This window comes from Gigantopelta aegis, chromosome 11 (assembly GCF_016097555.1).
Source record: "Gigantopelta aegis isolate Gae_Host chromosome 11, Gae_host_genome, whole genome shotgun sequence".
NCBI classification, from domain to species: Eukaryota; Metazoa; Mollusca; class Gastropoda; order Neomphalida; family Peltospiridae; genus Gigantopelta; species Gigantopelta aegis.
In genome coordinates this window covers 13,490,350-13,516,903 of record NC_054709.1, presented here as the reverse complement: position 1 = coordinate 13,516,903, position 26,554 = coordinate 13,490,350, and the positions used below count along the sequence as shown (strand labels likewise).

At 39.8% G+C, this 26,554-nt stretch overlaps 1 protein-coding gene across 1 annotated transcript in view; it reads left to right on the top strand.

The window, feature by feature from the left end:
- Nucleotides 1–1,359: 1,359 nt before the first annotated feature.
- LOC121385499 (sex peptide receptor-like) overlaps nt 1,360–26,554 on the top strand; it is a 124,421-nt gene continuing 99,226 nt past the window's right edge. The window contains exon 1 of the mRNA XM_041516200.1: nt 1,360–1,428. The gene's annotated coding sequence lies outside the window, so the exon portion shown is untranslated. The remainder of the gene's footprint in view (nt 1,429–26,554) is intronic.

Genomic DNA, 26,554 nt, shown 5'->3' with positions numbered 1-26,554 from the left:
AACCTCATCCTCAACAGATTCATGGATGAATCAACACCACACACACACAAACATACACACAGACAAACACACATACATACAGACACCCATACACACACACACAGACACACACACACACAGATACACACACAGACAGATACACATACATACACACAAACACACACAGTCACACACACAGACACGCATACAGATATATACACACACACACACATACAGACAGATACACAGATAGAGAGAGAGAGAGAGAGAGAGAGAGAGAGAGAGAGAGAGAGAGAGAGAGAGAGAGAGAGAGAGACACACACACACACACACACACACACACATACACACACACAGACAGACATATACACACAATAACATACACACAGACACACAGATACACACATACACGCACACACACACATGCACACATACACGCACACACACACAGACAAACACACACACACATACAGACACGCACACACACATACACATATATACACACACACACACAGAGACACACATGCATACACACACAGACATACACACACACACACATACAGACACATACACACAATGACACGCACACACAGACACGCATACGCACACACACATAGACAGACACACACAGAGACATACAGACACACACAGATACACACACACAGACACGCACACACACACAGACACGCACACAGATACACAAACACACACACATACAGACACACACAAACACGAACACGCACACATGAACACACACACACACACACACACAGACACATATCCATACAGACACACACACAAAGAGACACTCACACACACACACATACACACAGACAGACAGACACACACACACACAGCGACACATACGAGCACACACACATATACACACACATACACACACCTGGACCCAACCTCTTAATTCCAGGTACCAAGCTCACGTGCAAGAGTGAGAGACTGAGATAGAGCCAGCCCCTCTTTTTATGTGCAATTCTTTTCGTAAACAGTTTAGAAGCAACATCAAAGAACCATTTTTACCCTGTTATAAACCCTGGCACTGTGTAATGGTCTGGGGACAATAAAAAAAAAATCCTTTACCTTATTATTCAAATTGTTTTCGTGAGGATTAAGATGAAATAGTTCCGCCTGGCGCTCTGACAGCGATCTATTACGGACTCGCCGTTACAATAATAAATGAAATGTAGCGCTCTTCAACATTCGTAAATATTGACCAAGCCGTAAATTTGGCTCTAATGTCAAATGAGCGTTCACGAATCTCCATGTGTTTTTGGTTAGACGGCTGAGGTTTTGCAGACGTTCGTAGGGACACAGCTATTGGCGAAATAGTCAGGTCAGATGGTGGCATGGCCAGAAATGAAAACGTGTGCGCGCATTAGCGGAGGAATACAATTAAGTGTCGCACGGCGGAAGGATTCAGCCTGCTCGCGCCAGGTAGATGTTTTAAAAATTGTTCTGATTGTTGTTTTTGTTGTTGTTTTTGGTGGTGGTGGTGGTGTGGTGGTGGTGGTGTTATTGTTGTTGTTGTTGCTGCTGCTGCCGCTGCTGCTGCTGCTGCTGCTGCTGTTATTGCTGCTATTGTAAGAAATTAATTTCTATATTATTCAAAGCACAATTATACCTGGGGGATTATCCACTAAACCATCGCAACTGTTAACTAGTAGATTAAAGGGACATTCCCGAGTTTGCTGCAACGTTTAAGGTGTTATCGACTAACAGATACTTTTTAACGACTGTAATTACATACCAAATATATTTTTCTGCATAAAATATTAGTGGCTATATATTAAACGTGTTTCTGATCGTTGTAATATTTGTACTAGGTTAAATTTAATTTAATTTCTTTAAATATGTTTTTTTCGTACGTACGTAAGCAAGAAAATTAATTTTAATATGTAAGTTTAATCGTAGAAATATTGTATTAGTCGGAAACGTCTTACAATGCAGCAAACTCAGGAATGTCCCTTTAATTCCCAAAACAAAAATTGCAAGAACGATGGGATGTTGACTGGCTGTGGCGCGTGCGTGCGGTATGGCTAAAAAAAATACTTCGAAAAACATTACTATCAATAAGAGTGAGTAGACTGAATGTATGTGTGCGTGCGTGCGTCTGCAAAACTCATTCGGCCAGCCGCAATAAAAATAATCGTATATGGTTCTGGGCTCCTTTTTACAAACGATCTTAGCGCTAAGATCAATCTTAAATGCGTAGCTACCGAATGCACTTGAGGTGATCTTAGCGCTAAGATCGCTTCGTAAAATGGGACCCATATGCCCAAAACGCAAGCCGCAGACGCATCAGACTCAACAGTCGGACCGCACGCACGCACCGCATCCAGTCTGTATAAGTCTTAAGAGAGACCCCTGGGCCCTGTTTTACGAAGCGATCTTAGCGCTAAGATCACCTTAAGTAAATACGGTAAATATGTATTTAAGGTGATCGTAGTGCTAAGATCGCTTCGTGGAACGAGGCTTTGGGCCCATATGCCTGAAGCAATCTTAGCCTACGAAATCGTAAAACCATCGTAAGCTATGACGTCACTACATATGGCGTGCGCTGTATTACGTCACAACCTACGATGGTTTTTACGATTTCACAGCGCAAAGATGGCTTCTAAAATATGGGTCCAGGTTGCCAAAAGGTTTATTTAGTGGGGGGGGGGGGTGCTTTTGTCCACTTAGGACTAAAACAGGTTGTCCTTGGCACACCCCACCTATCTTGGTTATCCAACACTCGAATTTGACATGAGACAGGATGGAAATGTCACTCACAATACACATTACTCTTCTTGATTATCAGTTTCACGTGTAGCTTTTGATTTCCATCTTATTTTTCGAGATATTCCCGATATGTTCCTAATTCTTCATTTTCGGCCTACGCCCCTGCCACTAGAGACCAATAACTAATTAATCATCGTCTATTGGATGTCAGACATTTGGTATCTTTTGGCATATAGTCTAAGAGAGGAAATTCAATAGTAGCAAGTTATCTTTTATAATATACTCTTCAAAAAACGTAGGGGACCTGAAATATTAATGTTAATATCAACTATTAGACCAAACATACGTTTTGACCACAGACATCCTAGTAAAGAACGTTCATGTCTGTTAATCAACACACCGAAACACATTCCATAGTTTGCACGTGCATTACGCAGTTGCCCTGTACACGTGCGTGGGATGTCATTCTCGATTTTGAAAATTTCCAGGAAGGTTCATTAATCACCGTGGAACATTGTTTCTGTCAATATTTTTCATTCTGTTGATCATACAGTTGTTATTGTTTTGTTTTTGGTTTGTTTAGTCATTTTTATTGTTTGAATTTGCGATTTACTGATAAAAAAACGTCAACTTTCAAATTTCACTTCTGACCCCAATCGTCCTTCAAGATCTTTGGTGGTCATAAAACCTACTGTAATACTAAACTACCGGTTGTAATGTTTGCCCAATTAATTCACTATTAGAGTTCCCCTACTTTTTTTGAACAGTATATTATGCACCATCCCATAGACAGGATGGCACATACCACGGCCTTTGATATACCAGTCGTGGAGCACTGGTTTGAACGAGAAATAGCCCAATGGGCTCATCAATGGGGATCGATCCCAGAACCGATCGCGCATCTAGCGAGCGCTTTACCAAGATTGGCGAGTGGAAGCCAGTATCGGGGTGCGAACCCAGAACCTTTCCAATTTTAGCTTAGACAGATTCCTTAACCACTACACCACTTTGAGAGCGGGACATTGTTAAAAACAAATGTTTGATCACAAAATCTGAATAACAAGGGGAAGACAGGCGAATTGAATTGGGTAATGTCCATTTGAAAAAAAAAAAAATAATAATAATAATAATAAATAAATGTATGGTGAAATCCTAATTTTTTCTTGGTTTAAATTTTCGATGTTTTGCTAAACTACACATTTCGTTCGGTACTTAAATTCGTGGATCGAAAATTATTATAAATTCGTATTATACGTACACATGTATAATATTTTCGTTGTAGACTTAAGTTCGTTGAATCAATGAATGAATGAATGTTTAACGACACCCTAGCACGAAAAATACATCGGCTATTGGGTGTCAAACTATGGTAATGCAAATAAATAAAGTGATGATCAAAATCAATATAAAAATTCAAGGTTTAAACAAAAACAGTGTAAAGAACTGTGCAAAAACACAAATATCACAGAATTTTACGGATACTGAATTTTACTCAAAACTTCAATTTTGTGCTGTATTGGCCATTTTCAAAGAGAATGTTACACCCCTGCACCACGGTGAGGTTACAGCACACGCAGGGGTAAGTTCGTTGACTGCACTAGTCCACGAGGGGGAGGGGGGAGGGGGAGCGGGACGTAGCCAGTGGTAAAGCGTTCGCTTGATGCGCGGTCGGTCCAGGATCGGTCCCCGTCGGTGGACTCCATTGGGCTATTTCTTGTTCCAGCCAGTGCTCCACAACTGGTGTGACAAAGGCCGTGGTATGTACTATCCTGTTTGTGGGATGGTGCATATAAAAGATCCCTTGCTACTAATCGAAAAGAGTGGCCCATGAAGTGGCGACAGCGGATTTCATCTCTCAATATATGTGTGATCCTTAACCATATGTCTGACATCATATAACCGTAAATAAAATGTGTTGAATGCTAATCGGAAAGAGTAGCCAATGTAGTGGCGACAGCGGGTTTCCTCTCAAAATCTGTGTGGTCCTTAACCATATGTCTGACGCCGTATAACCGTAAATAAAATGTGTTGAGTGCGTCGTTAAATAAAACACTTCTTTCTTTTACGTCCCGTCGCTCCGACGATTCCCGAGACCGGTCGTAATTTGGTTCGGTGCGGTGTGATAAATCTGTAAGAGTTCGCTCTCCTGTCTCGGGAGGCGAGATTTGGCGGACCTTGTCTAATTCCAATCATATTGCTTCCTGCTTCTAATACTACTTCCTCCCACGATCACCCCCCAAAATGGCTACAGCTGTGAGCAGGAGTTATTCTCGCAGACAAATAATAAATAATTGTGTGTACCGGCATCGGTGGCGTCGTGGTTAAGCCATCGGGCATAAGGCTGTTAGGTACATAGTTCCCAGCCCGGCTCCCAATCAGAGCGAGTTTTAACGAACCAATGGGTAGGTGTAAGGCCACTACATCCTCTTTTTCTCACTAACCACTAACAATTAACAACTAACCCACTGTCCTGGCCAGACAGCCCAGATAGATGAATTGTGTGTCCATGAAAGCGGTCTTGAAGCTTAATTGGATACATCAACGAAAATAAGTTGAAAAAAAATTGAATTGTGTGTATTTGCGATTATTTTTCTTTCTTTCTTACTTTTTATTAATTTTATTATTTATAGTAAAAGACAAAAGTTATTGTGACATGGATTGTTAGGAGTAATAAATTTGTGAATGGATTTAGGGATGTAAACTAGAGAAAATGTGCATGAAACAGCTCGAAGAAATGCAACTAAGCAGTTGTTGCAGCGATTGCATACTTTGTGCAAGAAACATGAAATATTCGGGAGAAATCCTGTCCAGTGTTCACCATAAAAGGTCAGACATTCAATCGTAAATCATTGCCACTCTGTGCAGCCTTCAGAAGTCCAGAAGTCAGAAAAACATCATTAGTGAACTGTTTGATGCAATTTCATCATGTCACGCCTTAGTAAAAATGACAGATGGCGTGTCATAGGGATTCTTGAACCTGGGATCTCGTAGCGTGACGTCGCACGTCAATTCAACGTCCACAGAAACACCATATGGCAACGATATCAACAAAACAATCAGGTCAGGGACCGTCCCCGTAGTGGCCTATCATCCGTGACAACCCCTTACCAAGACACATGGATCCTAACCACGCATCTGCGAAACAGGCATTCCCAGAAACTTTCTCCAGCGTTTAGTGGCCTCAATGAGACGACGTTGCCAGGCCTGTATCAATGCTCAAGGTGGACACACTCGCTACAGACTGTGTGAACTTCGCTCTGGACCCCCTCTAGTGATGTGGCTCATTTGTATATGGCAGGTGTGCCCTTTTCGTGGACTATTGCTGGTTTCCATACCTTCGGACATTTCTCTTTCCATATTATAACGTTACATACACGGCACTAAAAACTTATCATCAATTATCTTTGTCTTTTGTGTGTCACAATAACTTTTGTCTTTTAGTGTATTTAAATTTGTTTATTTAATTATTTCTATTATTATTATTATTATTATTATTATTATTATTTATTTTATTTATTTATTTATTTATTTATTTATTTCAGTTCATTTTTATATATACAGCTTTTTCTCTCTACAGTCTTGTCTAGTGCACCACGACTGGTATATTAAAGGCCGTTGTATGTGCTATCCTGTCTCTGTGTGTGTGTGTGGAGGTTTGCATATCAAAGATCGCTTGCTGCATTAGGGAAAATGTAGCGGGTTTCCTCTGATGATTACGTGTCATAATTACCAAATATTTGACATCCAATAGTCGATGATTAACAAATCAAAGTGCTCTAGTTGTGTCGTTAAACAAAACAAACTCTACAGTCTTCAGATATATATTTGTTTAATTATTTGCAATAAACAGTGTGTTCCGGACAGAACTAAAAGGAAATTTAAATTATACTACCAACTACTCTACTCCAACCCACATAAACAAACTAGATATATGTTAGGCTAAGACTACCAACTGCAAACACAAATTTGGCCAACTTCCAGCTGTCACGACTTATACGACTGTCCAGGTACTAGTCTGAGCACTCTTACAACTTGATTCTCGTCGTATAACTGGACAGTCGTAGAAGTTGCGTGAGTAGGAAGTTGGCTAACTTTGTGCTTGAAGTTAGTAGTCTGATTTTAGCATTAACTTCTTAAAGAAGTTATTTTAATGATTGTTTACAACTATCATACAGTATATATTTATCAGTTCAACATATTTCTCCCACATAAATAATAGTGTGGACATATTTTGTGTTAGTTGTTAAAGATAATACTTGTGTATATTATTATTATTATTATTATTATTATTATTATTCCAGGTTAATAAGTTAATGGTCTGTAAACATAATTACGTAACAATGTATTGTTCTGATTAACAAATCATTAGCCACAGCATATACTAAGGTAGAATGAATGAATGAATGAATGAATGAATGAATGAATGTTTAACGACACCCCAGCACGAAAAATACATCGGCTATTGGGTGTCAAACTATGGTAATGCAAATAAATAAAGTGATGATCAACATCAATATAAAAATTCGAGATTTAAACAAAAACAGTGTAAAGAACTGTGCAAAAATACAAATACAAATATCACAGAATTTTACGGATACTGAATTTTACTCAAAACTTCAATTTTGTGCTGTATTGGCCATTCTCAAAGAGAATGTTACACCCCTGCACCACGGTGAGGTTACAGCACACGCAGGGGATACTAAGGTAGAAAAACATTACTTGAGAAATTAAGGAAGTTTATTCAGGTCGACTGCGATCTGTGTCCTGTTTTGGGTTTTTCGTATCGCATACGTTCAACATTGTTGGCCTAATTAGAAAAGAAAAGAAGGAAAGAAATGTTTTATTTAACGACGCACTCAACACATTTTATTTACGGTTATGTGGCGTCAAACATATGGTTAAGGACCACACAGATAATGAGAGAGGAAACCCGCTGTCGCCACTTCATGCGCTACTCTTTTCGATTAGCAGCAAGAGATCTTTTATATGCACCATTCGATAGACGGGATAGCACATACCACGGCCTTTGATATACCAGTTGTGGTGCACTGGCTGGAACGAGAAATAGCTTAATTGGCCCACTGGCGGGGTCGATCCTAGACCGACCGCGCATCAAGCGAGCGCTGTACCACTGGGCTACGTCCCGCTCCGCCAAAGGTTCACTGCAGTAGGCCTACACAATAATACGAGTGTAATTGCAGTAGAAATTAGTTAGTTTTCATTGCTGTTAAAGCCGTTAATTAAGAAAATATACAATTTCATGTCTGTGAAAAAACAATTAATAAAAAAAAAATTCTGTAAATCTCTAGATCGTTAAAAGTACGGGTAATCTGACTCATGATTTTTTTTTTTTTTTTTTTAAATGACTGAAAGTGAACTTCCGGCTGTAGCGAAACAACCAACCAGATGTCGTCTTTTTAAGCCAGCCAACCCAATGGTTATAAACGAAATCTGCACTCTCTGCAATTATTTTTAAAAAAATGTAAAAAAAAATGACCCCAGCTATTTTACCCTATATTTTTAATAATTGTGTATACTTAAAGGGACAATCCTGAGTTTACAACCATTGTAAAATGTTTCCGACCAGTAGAGCCTTTTTGATGACGTAATTAAATACATTTTCTTATTTAAAATATCATTGTCTGTATTTACAAGGTGTTTGTTGTCGTCTTAAAGGCATACTGTCACAGACCGGCCTCGGTGGCGTCATGGCAGGCCATCGGTCTACAGGCTGATAGGTACTGGGTTCAGATCCCAGTCGAGGCATGGGATTTTTAATCCAGATACCGACTCCAAACCCTGAGTGAGTGCTCCGCAAGTCTCAGTGGGTAGGTGTAAACCACTTGCACCGACCAGTGATCCATAACTGGTTCAACAAAGGCCATGGTTTGTGCTATCCTGCCTGTGGGAAGCGCAGATAAAAGATCCCTTGCTGCTAATCGGAAGAGTAGCCCATGTAGTGGCGACAGTGGGTTTCCTCTCAAAATCTGTGTGGTCCTTAACCATATGTCTGACGCCATATAACTGTAAATAAAATGTGTTGAGTGCGTCGTTAAATAACACATTTCTTTCTTTCTTTACTGTCACGGATTTAAGAACCTTATTTCTCTAAAAATGGATAATAACTAAACATTACATTAATTGTTGGAAACCAAATCTGGCTATTGCATCACCTTAACTGAACCATGATGGAGTGAAATCCATGTCAACCCTCTCGGCAATTTTAGTTTTTGAATTATGGACTATTGCCATAATTCAATTATTTTTACAAAATGTCATGAATAAATGGAGTATGGTGGTTATGAAGATGGTTGGATAAGGTACATTTAGGGATAAATCGAATTATTTTTGTTCAGGTAATACTTTGTTAGACCATTAAATAGGTCAGTGGTCTGTGACAATATGCCTTTAATGTTGTAGTACCCCAAACCTGATTTTACCTCTCAATAATTTCGTACGTACGAAAAATATATATACAAATGTATCACGCACGAAATAAAGTAAAAACTGAGTGATACAAATTATTGTATACGACCGGAAACGCATTCGATATATAGACACTGGTATTCTAAATAAGAAAATGTATTTAGTATGAAATGGCAGTCGCCAACAAGGTTCTGTTATCGCAAACATCTTACAATGGCTTCAAACTCAAGGCAGTTCCTTTAATCAACATGCACTTCTCCATTAAAAGTTTTCTAAGATGATGAGGATCTATGTTCTTCGCTTTGAATACAACGGGACTAGTTCGAGCCAAGTTATGTGAATTTAGTAGCCAGATAAAAATAGTTTATGACTGTTGTTGTCGCATATCTCAGGAAGATATCAAAAGCTTTACTTGTGAAAAGATCTATTTCCACAAGGCTTACTGATCAAATACTTACAATCATGGTACACCCACGTTAATAACTCATCCAAAGCTTCAAATTATAAATTATTAAAAAATACTGTTGCATTTGAGACATATCTCACACTTATATAGAAAAAACACTGGTGTCCATTATTACGATTCAGATTTTCAAACCATAATCTTCCTATTGAAACTGGTAGATGGAAAAATGTATCACTAAACAGTCGAATATGTCCATTATGTAAAGATTACGACATCGGAGATGAGTTTCATTATATATTTACATGCATGTTTTTTAAGAATGAAAGAAATCGCTATTTACCCGCTTTCTGTCAATCAAAACCAAATATATATAAATTTTATAAATTATTTAACTAAAAAAAAGCTGGTGCCCTTAGAAGACTTTCTATATTTTGTAACTTAGTTATGGATACTTTCAAATCCTCTGGCTGATTTTCTGTGTGTTTTTGTATTTATGTATGTTATTGTACTTTCACCATCTTGTCACAATGTATTAATTGTTCTATGTAAACATGTCCTCATATGCCGTAGAATACGGCCTGAGTGTAAATAGAGTTCAGACACCTTAAATATTGATATTACTCAATGATGCTTGATGAAGTTGGTAGGCGGGGCGTATCTCAATGGTACAGCGCTCGCCTTATGCGTGATCGATCTAGGATCGATTCCCGTCGGTGGACCCATCCATTGGGCTATTTTTCGTTCCTGACAGTGCTCCAGAACTGGTGTACTATCCCGTCTGAGGGATGGTGCATATAAAAGATCTCTTGTTGCTAATCGAAAAAGGGTAGCCCATGAAGTGGCGACAGCGGGTTTCCTCTCTCAATATCTGTATGGTCCTTAACCATATGTCCGACGCCATATAACAGTGATCTTACACTGTTGTTTTACATAAATATATACAAATAATATTTTCGTATACTTAACATTTGTGACACCCAATAGCCGATGTGTATTTTTGTGCTGGGGTGTCGTTAAACATTCATTCATTTCATTCATTCCATATAACAGTAAATAAAATGTGTTGAGTGCGTCGTTAAATAAACCATTTCCTTCCTTCCTTGGTGTAGTTCTGTAGTTGACACTCAATAGCAGGGCCGTAGCTAGCATGGAAAAAATTCGGAAAGCATTATAGAAACTTAAAGAAAAGGAGTTTTAGACTATTAATTACTCAGTTGCCCCCCTCCCCCCCGAAACAAAAAATCCTAGCTACGGCCCTGAATATCCGATGTATTTTTCGTGCTGGGGTGTCGTTAAACATCTATTCTATTCTATGATGCAGATCTGAGTAAGTAACAATAGTTCAAAAAAATGAGCTGAGGCGTCGGAAAAACTAAATTTCTTTTTCTTTCATTCCCGCCTTTATAACTAATCCATACTCTTGACAACTCTGTTTTAATCTTTTCTTATTTTTTCTTCCTTTCATAACTTTTAAGTAGATTCATCTACTGATACAAAATCGATAAGTAAATGGGCCTGAAGCGTACACAAAATCTGTAAAATAGAACTATATTACGACACGAAAATTTTGCTTTCAATGGGTGAAATTGAAAAGCTTTTATTCAGTTGAATTACGCCAGTAACATAGCGATGCGACGTGACAGAAAGGTCGCAAGCTGACGTGTCGCTTTTTAAAAAGCAGTTCTTTATTAACTTCGAGCTAGAAAACTAAACAAACAAACTTCGAATATGCGGCGGATACGTTATACAATATTAGGCTAATAATAATAATAAATAGTTTAAAAATCAGCAAATTAATCAAAACAGAGATGCAAAACAAAATCTCTGTTGTTACTCATTACTCATTGCTGATATCACGAGAGCAAATTGATCGGACGAAAACCGGTGCGTTCAACGTGGTATGGCCGTAGACAAGAGCAAATTGATGTCTTAAAGGGACATAACTTAGTTGGTTAAACACTAAGGCATATTTTAAACTATTATAGCCGTTTTTGATAACTGAAATCATACTTTACTTAGATTTTATGGTTTAGATTATCAATTTCCATGCATTCGAGGTGTTTTTGGTCATCCTAGTGTTTTTAATTTTAAAAAAAATGCTTTTCTTATATTTTTAAAAACGCACGTGCATCTGAAAAGTAACAGTTATGGAGTCGAGTTTTAGTCTATTTTTAGAGGATATTTCACCATTTCCAAGTTACAGACTCATGTTTCACTCAATTGTAACTTTATCCAAATGTGTTACAGGTTTTTACACTAAGTAAACTTAGTGTTAATTTTCAAAGGGTTCAGACTAGGGTCTGTCCCTTTAATTATGGGTCATTCGCTATCAGACCTTTGATAATTCTGATGCGTAGTCTTCAGGGTGAAACCCGTTTTTATTTCATTTTGTTTCAACTTATTTTTTCGTGCTTATAATACAATTACGGCTCAAGCACGCTGTACTGGGCACACACACCTCGGCTATCTGGGCTGTCTGTCCAGGACAGTGGGTTAGTTGTTAGTTGGTTAGTGGTTAGTGAGAGAGAAGAGGGTGTAGTGGCCTTACACCTTACCCATTGAACCCTTAAGAACTCGCTCTGGGCTGGAGCCGGTACCGGGCTGCGAACCCTGTACCTACCAGTCTGGAGTCCGATGGCTTAACCACTGCGCCACCGAGGCCGTTTCCCGTTTTCATATCGAACACAGTACTTGCAGTCTGTATGTAATGGCTGACAATTACCTTTTGTAATGTCATGTGTTCTTTTATTGGGACGTAACTGATATTTGCGTTTCCAGTCATATAGGTATACGGGCTCCCAAATTTTATTTGTAAGGGGGCAGGCTTGATTTTGCCCGAATTAAACAAAAATGCCTGAATCTGGGAAAACCACATTTATTTATATTAGCATTATTGGTGCTCTAGTGGTGTCGTTAAACAAAACTATTTACATCCCAGCCATTGATCCACAACTGGTTTACGAAAAACCGTGGTATGTAGTGTCCTGTATAACAGAGAGAAACTAAAGTCGGCGATGTTTAAACGTGGAAATGCCGTCCAAAAATAGACTAGTAGTTGGTTCGATAACAATTAATTCTCAGAAGAACGTGCGTTTTTAGAATTATGAAAAATGCATTTCAGGGTATTACAAAAATCTGGATGACCAGTACCACTTCAGGTGTACGAAAATGAATATTCTAAATTATAAAATGTAACTACTTGTAATTTAAATGATCGAAAACGGTTTTAATAGTGAAACATACGTCGAAGTGCTTAAAAACTAGGGTCAGTCGCTCTAATATGCCCCTGGTCTTTTAAACGTTTATTAATTGTGTTGAACGTTTTACAATTCTCGGCCAAATAGCTTTGTCTAAAAAAACATTTAGTACTTTTAATTATTAAGCTGTCAATGGCCTTCCCGGATATATTTCTCCCTTGATAGAATGACAGTGACTGACCCCTTATCTGCAAGTTGTAAAACAATATTGCGGGTTGTTTGTAGAGTGCACGACGTTCCATAACAGAGAGATTTTGATTATTTGCGTAACCAGTCATATCACCTATTTTTCCATTTTCTTTTTTTGTTTTGTTTCAGCTTTAATGATTTCTGGATCGATTCCAGAGTTTGGGGGTAACCAGCTATCTCTCTTTCTCTCTTGTTCTCTCTCTCTCTCTCTCTCTCTCTCTCTCTCTCTCTCTCTCTCTCTCTCTCTCTCTCTCTCTCTCTCTCTCTCTCTCTGTCTCTCTCTCTGTCTCTCTCTCTCTCTCAGTGTCTCTTTCCCTTTCTGTCTCTCAGTCTCTCTCTCTCTCTCTCTCTCTCTCTCTCTCTCTCTCTCTCTCTCTCTCTCTCTCTCTCTCTCTCTCTCTCTCTCTCTCTCTCTCCTTATGCGTTTACTCTTCACAAGATTTAATTTTAATTTTAAACTGATTATATCTGAAATTCTTCACAAGTTTGTTGTGACATACAACGGACGCTACTGCGGACGTTGATTCACAATGTAATCTTTTCAGCACAGTCGACGATGTTGAAAGGACATAAAAAAGTGGCAGACATTTTTTTTTAATCTTGAAAATGGTGCAGAATAGCCACATACAAACTTTAACAATAAACGGGTGGCATGTCGGAAAATCGCGAATGTTTGGGACCGATAACGGTGATTTACTTCACTCTTGTGTTTACTTTTCGGCTCCACGTTTTTTTCCTCTTTACAATTATAATTGCATAGTTAAATTAAGGCGTTTATGGTCACTAGCTAATATTCATAGATGATGGCTTATGCAGTTTTACACTATAAATCTTTGTTGGCCAATTTTATTAAAACCAGTGTCCCAGTTTCAAATAACTCAAACGTGAAACTTTATTAACCTCTCCCAGACCGGCAGACGACAACGTATCTGTAATGATAATACGTGGAGCCGTTTTAAGACTTCCCAATCTATATAGGTCAAATGGCAAATCCCCCAAAACCGTTCTCAACGTATTGTTCACGAAAGCAGCTCTTTATTAACTCGTGCAGAAGATGTGGAATTTCATTTCATTTCAACTTGTTTTCGTGCTTATATCAAATTAAGGTTCAAGTACGCTGCCCTGGACACACACACACACACACACACACACACACACGCACACCTCAGCTATCTGGCTGTCTGTCCAGGGCAGTGGATTAGTTGCTAATTTGTTAGTGCGTAGTGAGAGAGAAGAGGGTGTATTGGCCTTCCACCTACCCATGGAATCGGTGGGAGCCGGTACTGGGCTGCGAATCTTGTACATATCTGGGCACATACCTCAGCTATCTGGGCTGTCTGTCCAGGACAGTTGGTTAGTTGTTAATTTGTTAGTGGGTAGTGAGAGAGAAGAGGGTGTACTGGCCTTACTACACCTACCCATTGAGTCGTTAAAACTCGCTCTGGTTTGGAGCCGGTACAGGATTGCGAACGCTGTAGGGGAGAGGCAGGAGAACTGGGACACTAATTTGGGGGTGTCATGTCTGCAGTCAGTATTCCTACCCCCTTTGAGCCAGTCAATTATTTATTTCTGCAACAGGTGGCATTTTTAATTGTTTTAATGTTTCTCTACGAGTATTTGGCATGGATTAAAATTAATTAGGATTTCTTGTTAATTAATAACTAATTAGGTATGAAGGTGAATTGGGACACCTGTGGGAGATATGGGACAACCTGGAAGGTGATGTGGGACAGTGAAAGGAGAAGTGGGACAATGGTGAATTTTGCATTTCCAAGCCACACTAGCTTACTTAAAGGCCCTCTGTTCACCCCTCCAGGATATGTGTTGTATTTACTCAGTGTCCTAGGCCTACACTTAATAGCATTGGCTCCAGTGTTACTTAGAGTAAATTACACTCGAAGCTTCAGGATGCTCATGCAGTGTGTGTTTTAAGTCCTGTGAGTTTGAAGGCATCAATGCCGATATAATATGTAGTTTATGGAGTAAAGATCAGGGGGCCTTTAAGAATGCAGGCAAGTCTATGAACTCAACAAATACATGTACTTAAAAAGCATTTATTGCTAGTACTAAGTTTTACCTAATTAAAAGAACAGTGAAATACAAAACATGAAAACAAAATTAAAACATACGGGATCAAAAACTTAAACTGCACTTAAGTGATGTGATGTCTAAATTAAAAAAAACAAACATGTTGTTGCCTTTTGCATCCATTCAGTTTCAACAATGAACAAAGCACATGGTCTAATGAACATCCATCCTACCAAAGTCTACACCGAATTGGAATGCTGCCTTGGTGCTGCCTTGGTGCGCTTTGTTGTGCCATGGGTAATAGGTTTAGGTAGAATAGCATGGATTTGATGTTTGTGAATCGATGCCTTTTCAGGGTTGTCTAGCCGCAGATACTTGTTACAACACTTTGAACTCTTGCGCAAGAATTCAACTTCACATTCATCATCACTATCAATTTCAGTGAGCACTTTGCCAATGTAATAGACTGGATGGGTTTTTTTTTCTGATGTGAATGGAACTAACACAAAACTGTCAACATTCACCTTGGTGAAGTCAACTGAACCAAGCTGGATAAGTCCATCATCATCATCATCACTACGACCTGGATTGTCATCATCAGAGTCCATAAGAACCATTTCTTAACATATCTGCAGAGTGCACTTCTGGAGAGTCCATAGTCATTTGCAGTTTTACGAATTGTTTTACCATCTTCAATGACTTCCTTCACTGCCTTTAACAGTATTGGCTGGGGCACTTGACCCATTTCTGTCTTCCTTTTATATTTTCTAGGCATATTCTGTTGTTGTTCTGCAAATAAAAAAGTAAGTGTAAGTTAAAGTGGCTGGGGAGAAGTGGGACACTAAGCAGGTTGCATCAGGGAGAGGTGGGACACTGTGTCCCAGATCTCCCACACTCAACCGTCTGCACATGTGTTGACCTATATTGTAGGTTGGCATCAAACATGCTACAAATCCATTTGTAAACTATTTAAAACAACATTTTCATCACACTTACTGTATCTGAGCTAATTTACCAAATAAAGTTGCTCACAGTGGCTTACAATCAAAAGCTTAAAAAATTAAGTGTTTGAGGTATACATTGAGAAAGCGGTGAAACAATGACTTTTAAATTTTCTTTTTCATAGGGATAAAGGAAGTTGGGGAAGCCTTACCAAGTGATGTAATGCAGATTCTGATTGGCTTAAAAATTTCAGAAATATTAGGCCTGTCCCACTTCTCCTCCGTCCCAGTTCTCCTGCCTCTCCCCTACCTACCAGCCTTATGTCCGATGGCTTAACCACGACACCACCGAAGCTGGTATGGAATTGCAGATTGGCGAGTTAGTTTATTTACAGAACTATGTTGTTGCCATCCATCTCTGACGGAGAGTTTGAGCGTGTTCCATGGATGATCCATCGTGCGAGGCCAAAACCGTAACCCGAATGATGGTTATTAGACAAATTCGTCTCAGCCGGATATTCGTATCGAATACGATTCTGTGTCTTTTATGTTCTTCCTTTAAAAAAAAAAAAAAAAAAAAAAAAAAAAAAAAAAAAAAAAAAAAAAAAAAAAAAATGTCAAGTCATTTTGGGTCTGACTTTGTTTCTTTGTAGTCTGTTTCTTCTTGTTATAATTATTATTACGAAAAAAGGCCATAGTGATTAAATAGAGAATGCTACATAAGTCGCCGTCGGATACCATTGATCTAATGCTAGGCTCAGACTACCAACTGCCAGAAGAATGTTGGCCAACTCGACTGTTGCGTTGTGATGTCCCAAATTCTCGACTTAGATGGGTGCGATCAGATTAACAACGACTAGAATCGAGTTGTAAGACCGCTCAGACTAGCAACTGGACAGTCGTAGACGTCGTGGCCTCGGTGGCGTCGTGGTTAGGTCATCGGTCTACAGGCTGGTAGGTACTGGGTTCGGATCCCATTCGAGGCTTGGGATTTTTAATCCAGATACCGACTCCAAACCCTAAGTGAGTGCTCCGCAAGGCTCAATGGATAAGTGTAAACCACTTTCACCGACCAGTGATCCATAACTTGTTCAACAAAGGCCATGGTTTGTGCTATCCTGCCTGTGGGAAGCGCAAATAAAACATCCCTTGCTGCTAATCAGACAGAGTAGCCCATCTAGTGGTGACAGCGGGTTTCCTCTCAAAATGTGTGTGGTCCTTAACCATATGTCTGACGCCATATAACCGTAAATAACATGTCTTGAGTGCGTCGTTAAATAAAACATTTCTTTCTTTCTTTCCATATAACCGTAATTAAAATGTGTTGAGTGCGTCGTTAAATAAAACATTTCTTTCTTTCTTTCTGTCTGGTGGTAAATGCGTGAAGTAATACGAGGGCACGAATTGTGCTCACGTACGATTTTTCACTCAGTGAGTCGACTGAGAGGTTGACTTAATGACATATCCAACTTCAAGTCGGCTCTCTACCAGCGAGCCAAATCCACGTGTGTCTGCAGGAAGGTTTCGAAGGGGTGTAAGTGGTTAGGCACGTTTCCATTGTAGAAGAACATTTGTTCAATAGTGCCCATGAGAGGGTGGGACGGGGTGTTTGCAATAGTAAACGGGTTTCCGTGTAGAGGCGAAATTATGTTCAATAGTGCCCATGAGAAGGTGGGACGGGGTGTTTACAATAGTGTTCTTTCTTGTTTCCTGTAGAGGAGAAATTATGTTCAATAGTGCCCATGAGAGTGTGGGACGGAGTGTTCTTGTTGCATGGTAGGAACAAAATTGTGTTCAATAGTGTTCATGAGATGATGGGACGGAGTGTTTGCAACAGTGTTCTTGTTGCATGGTAGGTACGAAATTATGTTCAATAGTGTTCATGAGATGATGGGACGGAGTGTTTGCAACAGTGTTCTTGTTGCATGGTAGGTACGAAATTGTGTTCAATAGCGTTCATGAGATGATGGGACGGAGTGTTTGCAACAGTGTTCTTGTTGCATGGTAGGTACGAAATTATGTTCAATAGTGCCCATGAGAGGGTGGGACGGAGTGTTTGCAATAGTGTTCTTTCTTGTTTCCTGTAGAGGCGAAATTATGTTCAATAGTGCCCATGAGAGGGTGGGACGGAGTGTTTGCAATAGTGTTCTTTCTAGTTCCCCGTAGAGGCGAAATTATGTTCAATAGTGCCCATGAGAGGGTGGGACGGAGTGTTTACAATAGTGTTCTTTGTTGTTCCCTGTATAGGCGAAATTATGTTCAATAAGTACCCATGAGAGTGTGGGACGGGGTGTTTGCAATAGTAATCTTCTTTCCTTGTAGAGGCGAAATTATGTTCAGTAGTACCCATGAGAGTGTGGGACGGAGTGTTTGCAACAGTGTTCTTGTTGCATGGTAGGTACGAAATTGTGTTCAATAGTGTTCATGAGATGATGGGACGGAGTGTTTGCAACAGTGTTCTTGTTGCATGGTAGGTACGAAATTATGTTCAATAGTGCCCATGAGAGGGTGGGACGGAGTGTTTGCAATAGTGTTCTTTCTTGTTTCCTGTAGAGGCGAAATTATGTTCAATAGTGCCCATGAGAGGGTGGGACGGAGTGTTTACAATAGTGTTCTTTCTTGTTTCCTGTAGAGGCGAAATTATGTTCAATAGTGCCCATGAGAGGGTGGGACGGAGTGTTTACAATAGTGTTCTTTCTTCTTTCCTTGTAGAGGCGAAATTATTTTCAATAGTACCCATGAGAGGGTGGGACGGAATGTTTACAATAGTGTTCTTTCTTGTTTCCTGTAGAGGCGAAATTATGTTCAATAGTGCCCATGAGAGGGTGGGACGGAGTGTTTACAATAGTGTTCTTTCTTGTTTCCTGTAGAGGCGAAATTATGTTCAATAGTGCCCATGAGAGGGTGGGACGGAGTGTTTACAATAGTGTTCTTTCTTGTTCCCTGCAGAGGCGAAATTATGTTCAATAAGTACCCATGAGAGGGTGGGACGGAGTGTTTACAATAGTGTTCTTTCTTGTTTCCTGTAGAGGCGAAATTATGTTCAATAGTGCCCATGAGAGGGTGGGACGGAGTGTTTACAATAGTGTTCTTGTTGCATGGTAGGTACGAAATTGTGTTCAATAGTGCCCATTAGATGATGGGACGGGAAATTGTGTTCAATAGTGCCCATGAGATGATGGGACGGGAAATTGTGTTCAATAGTGCCCATGAGATGATGGGACGGGAAATTGTGTTCAATAGTGCCCATGAGATGATGGGACGGGAAATTGTGTTCAATAGTGCCCATGAGATGATGGGATGGGAAATTGTGTTCAATAGTGCCCATGAGATGATGGGACGGGGTGTTTGCTTGAATAATAATCTTGTTTCCTTGTAGAAGTGAAATGTATTCATTAGTGTCCTTCGGGGGTTGGAACGAAGTGTCTGCAATAGTGTTCGTGTTTCTGTGCAGAAGCGAAATGTGTACTTTAGTGTCCTTGAGAAGGTGAGGAGGGGTGTCTGCGATAGTTTTCTTGTTGTATGGCAGAAGCCAAGTTCCATGGGTGGTGCTCGACTGCTGTCTACTCCCCCCGCCACACCAAAACACGGAAACGTGCCCAATACTCCATCCCATCATCTCATGGACACTATTGAGCAAAAGTTTGTACCTACCATGCATTAAGAACACTGTTTGCAAATACCCAGTCCCGTCACCCCATGGGCAGTAATGAACATAATTTAGTTCCTACCATGGAACAAGAACACTATTGCAAACACCCCGTCCCACGCTCTAATGAACACCAATGAATAAATTTTGCGTCCGCCATGACAACAATAACTGTAAATGCTATTACCCAACTCTACCAGAAACTAACGTGTCTAGACGACATTATTTTTATCTTCATCTACTGTCTGAATTTGACTCGGGACAGTGGTTACGATCTGTTTTGACAATTATATTAGCCGCGACAGTAAAATGAATGATGTATTCATAGTACTGGCTAACATGTTTCCGTTATATATTACGCGAGATTTCATGACAGATACACTGTACTGTTTAATATAAGACTCTGATAAGGTTCCATCGGACCAAATCAATTCCTACTGCCGATAATTTAACGTTTACTAATAAAACTGATATAAGCAGCGTATCAGCACATCCAGGAAGTACAGCAATAAAAAATGTGGCACCTCACATCTAATCTACATGCAAGAAAATGGGGGAGGTGGTTTACATACTATTTAAGGTATTTAACTAAAAATATTTTTATTAGCAACCGTCATTAGTTCTGAAAATCCAGTTCCGTTTGTTTTTGTTTCTTTGAGTTACCCTGCACTAGTTTCAACTGGTTTATATATAACAACTGTATAACAAATAAAAGTGTATTTATTTATTGCCAATGGTTAATAGTATTTTCGCAAATAATCAATGTTACATATTACTACCAATCACAGCGCAGCTGTTTTTACTCCGTAAATATTTGGTGCACCTCGAACTTTGACACGGAACTCTTTTCTTTGGTACTGTGCAACCATAGGGAGTCTGGGCCCTCTTATTGGTATATTTAATATCCTAAATGACCACGTCGTAGAATAGAACCTTCTCGGCGGGCCCATTGTGTTTCTTGTCGCCAATGATTTTAAAATCCGTGGTTTGTAATGTCCTGTGTGTGCGAGTGTATTTGGAAGATAGTTTGCTGCAACACTTGCTTCAATCTAATTAAAATTAGCTCCACTATTACATGTGCATTTAACAGCAGCCCGTTGGAGCTCATGTCCAGTTAACCTTTCATTTGACCAATCAAAACCTTACTTGCAAAATCATGCCAGTGATTTGAAAATAATTTGAAAACATTCGGGATTATGCCGAGGGTATACGAAATGATTCGGGTGAATTACGAAGTATGCCGGAAACTAATTGCAGTAGAAAAGTTTATGTAAAATTCGTTTCAAGACGAAAAAAAGCCGTGTTGGAATAGCCATAAAATTTGTTTATACTAGTATACAATCCAGAGTTTATTACTGTACTTTTCCCCCTGCTTTTTAATGTTGAAATAGACCAACAATAGTCTCGCCCGATATTTTTAGAATTTGTATGCTCCCGAATAACGCTATAAAAGGCGAAGTGTAATTGGTCGATATTTAAATTGTTATTTATAGATGAAATGTCACCTGGACATGGGGGTCCACACAATGCTGTTAGATCTACTGGTAGACCAGTAGAGCTAATTTTAATCAGATTGCACTTGATTCAACCTGCATAGCAACTGTATTACCATAAGCGTACCAGACACAAAACTTTCTTCTTTTTTTCTCTTTTTTTTTCTTTTCTTTTTTTGTTTTTTGTTTGTTTCTTTTTTTCTTTTTTTTCTTTTTTTTGTTGACAGTGCAACTTCGTGTGACCAGATAACCCCTATAAATAATAATGTGTTATTAAAGTGATATTATGTCACTGCCTGATATCAGGTCACTGGGAAATAAATTCTGCGCATGACAGTGGGTTGTTTGCTCAATTTTTAAAAATCCATTTACAAATATAACATTTACACTTCCCGTAATATCAAATTACTTGTTATTTTTAAATTCTCAATTATTCGCTTTCATTCGGAACTAGCCAGCGTTTTGAATTAAACATGTTGAAACATACAAGCAAGTAGCTTCATGCAAATAGTGTTTACATTGGAACAGCGTCTGACGTCACAGTGACTAGCAGCCATTGATGTAGATCTTCTTCAGGTCATACATAAACATGAGTTTATGTTCACTGAACATTTAAACCAAAAATTATAATGTTGTGACACAACAGACTTTGAAATATAATCAAAGTATTTTATTTAAAATTCGGAGACACATAACTTGTCTGGCCTACCATGCCATTCCCGAGTGGCTTTTGGGCACCTGCTATTATCCGACTTCCGGTAAAGTTTCTAAACCATAATAGTTTCTATACCGCTATTGACTAAAGCATACTACAAAAAATAGAACTTGAAAGGGGTTGCATGATGAAAGAAATACCGGTTCCGTTTCGATATTGATGTTATTTGGCTCGGTTCCATGTTCGCCTGTTACACCGGTATAAGCTTGCCTGTTACACCGGTATAAGCTTGCCTGTTACACCGGTATAAGCTTGCCTGTTACATCGGTATAAGCTTGCCTGTTACACCGGTATAAGCTCGCCTGTTACACCGGTATAAGCTTGCCTGTTACACCGGTATAAGCTTGCCTGTTACATCGGTATAAGCTTGCCTGTTACACCGGTATAAGCTCGCCTGTTACACCGGTATAAGCTTGCCTGTTACACCGGTATAAGCTTGCCTGTTACATCGGTATAAGCTTGCCTGTTACATCGGTATAAGCTCGCCTGTTACACCGGTATAAGCTCGCCTGTTACACCGGTATACGCTTGCCTGTTACACCGTTATCTAAACCTCGCCAAATAACCACGATATCAACACGTAGTAGTCTAATATTCTATATTTATCAGCCAGTGGCAGTAGTTCAACTTCCGTTTATTCGTACGTACTTTCCTTCTATTGTCAAGCATGGCGGAAGTAAGTAGGGGGGGGGGGGGGGTGAGAGAGATTGAAGGCTTAAAGCAAAGGTTTTAGAGGGTTCGGGGGTATGCCCTCGCGTTAAAGTTTGAAAACTAGATGTCCTAAAATGCAATTTCCTGCATTCTACAAATACAATTCATCCCTGCCTTAAGATTTACTACCAGTAATATTTTGGATTCATAATTGTTATTGGGGGTAGGGGTGGGGGTGGGAGGCCAATCAATCTAATTAAAATTAGCTCCACAGGTTAATTACTATTACCTGTGGATCTAAGAGCACTCCGTTGGAGCTCATGTCCAGTTGACCTTTTTTATTTGACTAATCAAAACCTTACTTGCAAAATCCTGCCAGTGATTTGAAAAAAAATTAAAAACATTCGGGATTATGCCGAGGGTATTCGAAATGATTCGGGTGAATTACGAAGTATGTCGGAAACTAATTTCAATATAAAATTTTATATAAAATTCGTTTCAAGACGAAAAAAAACCCGTGATGATATAGCTATAAAATTTGTTTATACTAGTATAGAATCCAGAGTTTATTACTGCACTTTTCCCCTTGTTTTTTAATGTTGAAATAGACCAACAAGCTCGCCTATTGCATAAATAGTCTCGACCGATATTTTTAGAATTTGTATGCTCCCGAATAACGCTATAAAAGGCGAAGTGTAATTGGTCGATATTCAAATTGTTATTTATAGATGAAATGTCACCTGGACATGGGAGTCCACGCAATGCTGTTACATCTACTGGTAGACCAGTAGAGCTAATTTCAATCAGATTTGGGGCTAATGTTTATTATTAGGTACTTTTCGGGACAACACCTTTAATAACCACGAGCAAAAAATAAGTCGTACTTTAGATGACAGAATATCTCTGATTGTTTTTGTTTTGGGGTTTTTTGTGGGGGTTTTTTTTTTTTTTTGGGGGGGGGGGGTTGTTGTTTTTGTTTTGTTTAGTTTTTTCATGTAAACATCTTTCTGCTTCAACTGAATAACACGCACGTCTATCTTTCGCAGTCAGTGTCAACAGTTCAACTTCCGTTTTATTCGTACGTAAATTCCTCCTATTGTCGTGTTGACCCGAACCATTTGTGTTTACTGTAAGATAGATTCCAATCTATCCAATATACAGTATTGGCGTTTTATATGGCCTTAGCGAGATAAGTGGTGCATGGAGGCGTAGCTTCCTTCCAAACACCATGTCACGGTGTCATTATTGCTCAATTAATTACCTTTATAGTAAGTGCCTGGTAATTCGACTCGGTGAAATAGACATATACGGTGTCAGAGGTCGATTAAATTGGTAAATGTTTGGTCAAACGTTCAACGTCAATACAATAACAGGCGCGGAGATTGGCGGCACTGTGAAGTCTTTCTTTGTCAATTCAGCTTATTTTTGTGCTTATATCCAATTAAGGTTCAGGCACGCTGTCCTGGGCACACACGCCTCAATTATCTGGGCTGTCTGTCCAGAACAGTGTTAGTTGTTAGTGGTTAGTGAGAGAGAAGAGGGTGCAGTGGCCTTACACCTACCCATTGAGTCGTTAAAACTCGTTCTGGGTGGAAGCCTGTACCGGGCTGCGAACCCTGTACCTACCAGCCTTATGTCTGAGGGCTTAACCACGACACCATCGAGGCTGCTACTGTGAAGCAAAGTCTAGCGCACCTTCCGCGCCGCCTTCTGTTGGTGGGGTGAAACGTAGCCCAGTGGTAAAGCACTTGCCTGACGCGCGGTCTTGTCTGGGATCGATCCCCGTCGGTGGTCCCATTGGGCTATTTCTCGTTCCAGCCAGTGCACCACGACTGGTATATCAAAGGTCGTGGTATGTGCTATCCTGTCTGTTTTGATGGTGCATATAAAATATCCGTTGCTACTAATGCGAAAATGTAACGGGTTTCCTCTCTAAGATTATATATGTAAAAATTGCCAAATATCTGATATCCAATAGCTGATGATTAATAAATCAATGTGCTCCAGTGGTGTCGTTAAACAAAACAAACTTTACATTTCTCGTTCCAACCAGTGTACCACGACTAGTATATCAAAAGCCTGTTTTGGTGGTGCATATAAAATATCCGTTGCTACTAATGGGAAGATGTAACGGGTTTCCTCTCAAAGATTATATATGTAAAAATTGCCAAATGTCTGACATCCAATAGCCGATGATTAATAAATCAATGTGCTCTAGTGGTTAAACAAAACAAACAAACAAACTATTTGTCTGTTGGTAAAACGTTAGGATCCGCCCCTGGAGGTTATCGAGGAACCTATCAAAGGACGGAAACCCGGAAGGTTAAATGCCGCGTCAATTTGATGCTTGGGATAATGGTCGCTACTAATTAAAGGAGCACTATCGATTGTGTTCACGATTAGTTCAACGCTTTGGCAGGGGCGACCGGCGTCGGTGGCGCAGTGGTTAAGCCATCGGACTACAGGCTGGTAGGTACAGGGTTCGCAGCCCGGTACCGGCTCCAACCCAGAGCGAGTTCTTAAGGACTCGATGGGTAGGTGTAAGGCCACTACACCCTTTTCTCTCTCACGAACCACTAACCAACTAACAATTAACCCACTGTCCTGGATAGACAGCCCAGATAGCTGATGTGTGTGTGTGCCCAGGACAACGTGCTTGAACCTTAATTGGATATAAGCACGAAAATAAGTTGAAATGAAATAAATGAATGGCAGGGGCGAGACGTAGCCCAATGGTAAAGCGTCCGCTTGATGCGCGGTAGCTCTAGGATCGATCCCCGTCTGTGGATCCATTGAGCTATTTCTCGTTCCAGCCAGTGCTCCACAACTGGTGTAGCAAAGCCCGTGGTGTGTACTAACCTGTCTGTGGGATGGTGCATTTAAAAGATTCCTTGCTGCTAATCGAAAAGAGTAGTCCATGAAGTGGTGACAGTGGGTTTCCTCTCAATATTTGTGTGGTCCTTTACCATATGTCTGACGCCATATAACCGTAAATAAAATGTGTTGAGTGCGTCGTTAAATAAAACATTTTCTTCATTTCCTTCCTTCAACGCTTTGGCAGTTCACCATTTGTATACGTGAACAGGAAGATTGCATTCTTTATTTGACAATTCAGTTCAATTCCTTCTTCTAACACAACTAAGCCTATTGGTATATGTTAGTGTTAAATCGGTGGATTTCGTGGGCAGCCGGGGACGTGTTCAGGACAGCGAATGTTCGCAGGAATTTTTGACTGGTACCATCGTGTTCTATCACATCACATTCGTCGAACGTTAAGCATAAAAACCAGTCAGAATATGCCTTAGAGCAGTCGTTCGGTGTGCTGCCAGTTAGCCTCGTGCGTGGTGTTTTCGTTAGTATCCTAATTCCGCGCCTTCCGTTATGTTTAAAAGTCGATACAAATAATGTTCATAAATATGGCTGCTAAAGGTTCTGTCACTGATCGATCGCAGCTGTCAATTGGATCATGTGATTTGTCGCCTGCTCTTCCAGTCTGCGTTCTCAAAATGGCACAGACGGGTTCATCAGAAATAATTATATCGCAATCTAAAGTACACCATTTTGTTCTAGAACGTACTTTTGGGGACAATAAATTGATAATGCAGTCACCGGCCTCGGTGGTTTCGTGGTTAAGTCATCGGACTGATAGGTATTGGTCTCGCACCCCGGTACCGGCTCCTAATCATAGCGAGTTTTAACGACTCAGTGGGTAGGTGTAAGACTACTACACCCTCCCTCTTCTCTCTCACTAACTACTAACCACCAACAACTAACCCACTGTCCTGGACAGACAGCCCAGATAGCTGAGGTGTGTGTGTGTGTGTGTGTGTGTGTGTGTGTGTGTGTGTGTGTGTGTGTGTGTGTTCCCAGGACAGCGTGCTTGAACCTTAATTGGATATAAGCACACATATAAGTTTAATTGAATGAATGAATGAATTAATTAATTAATTAATTAATTAATGATAATGAAGTCGACACGACATATAAACATGTGTTATTATCCATTTCAAATCTCAAACGTGAGGCTGCCAACTGGCTGCACGGGACACCTTAGTATTTTCTCACATCAACCAGCGTAGTACCA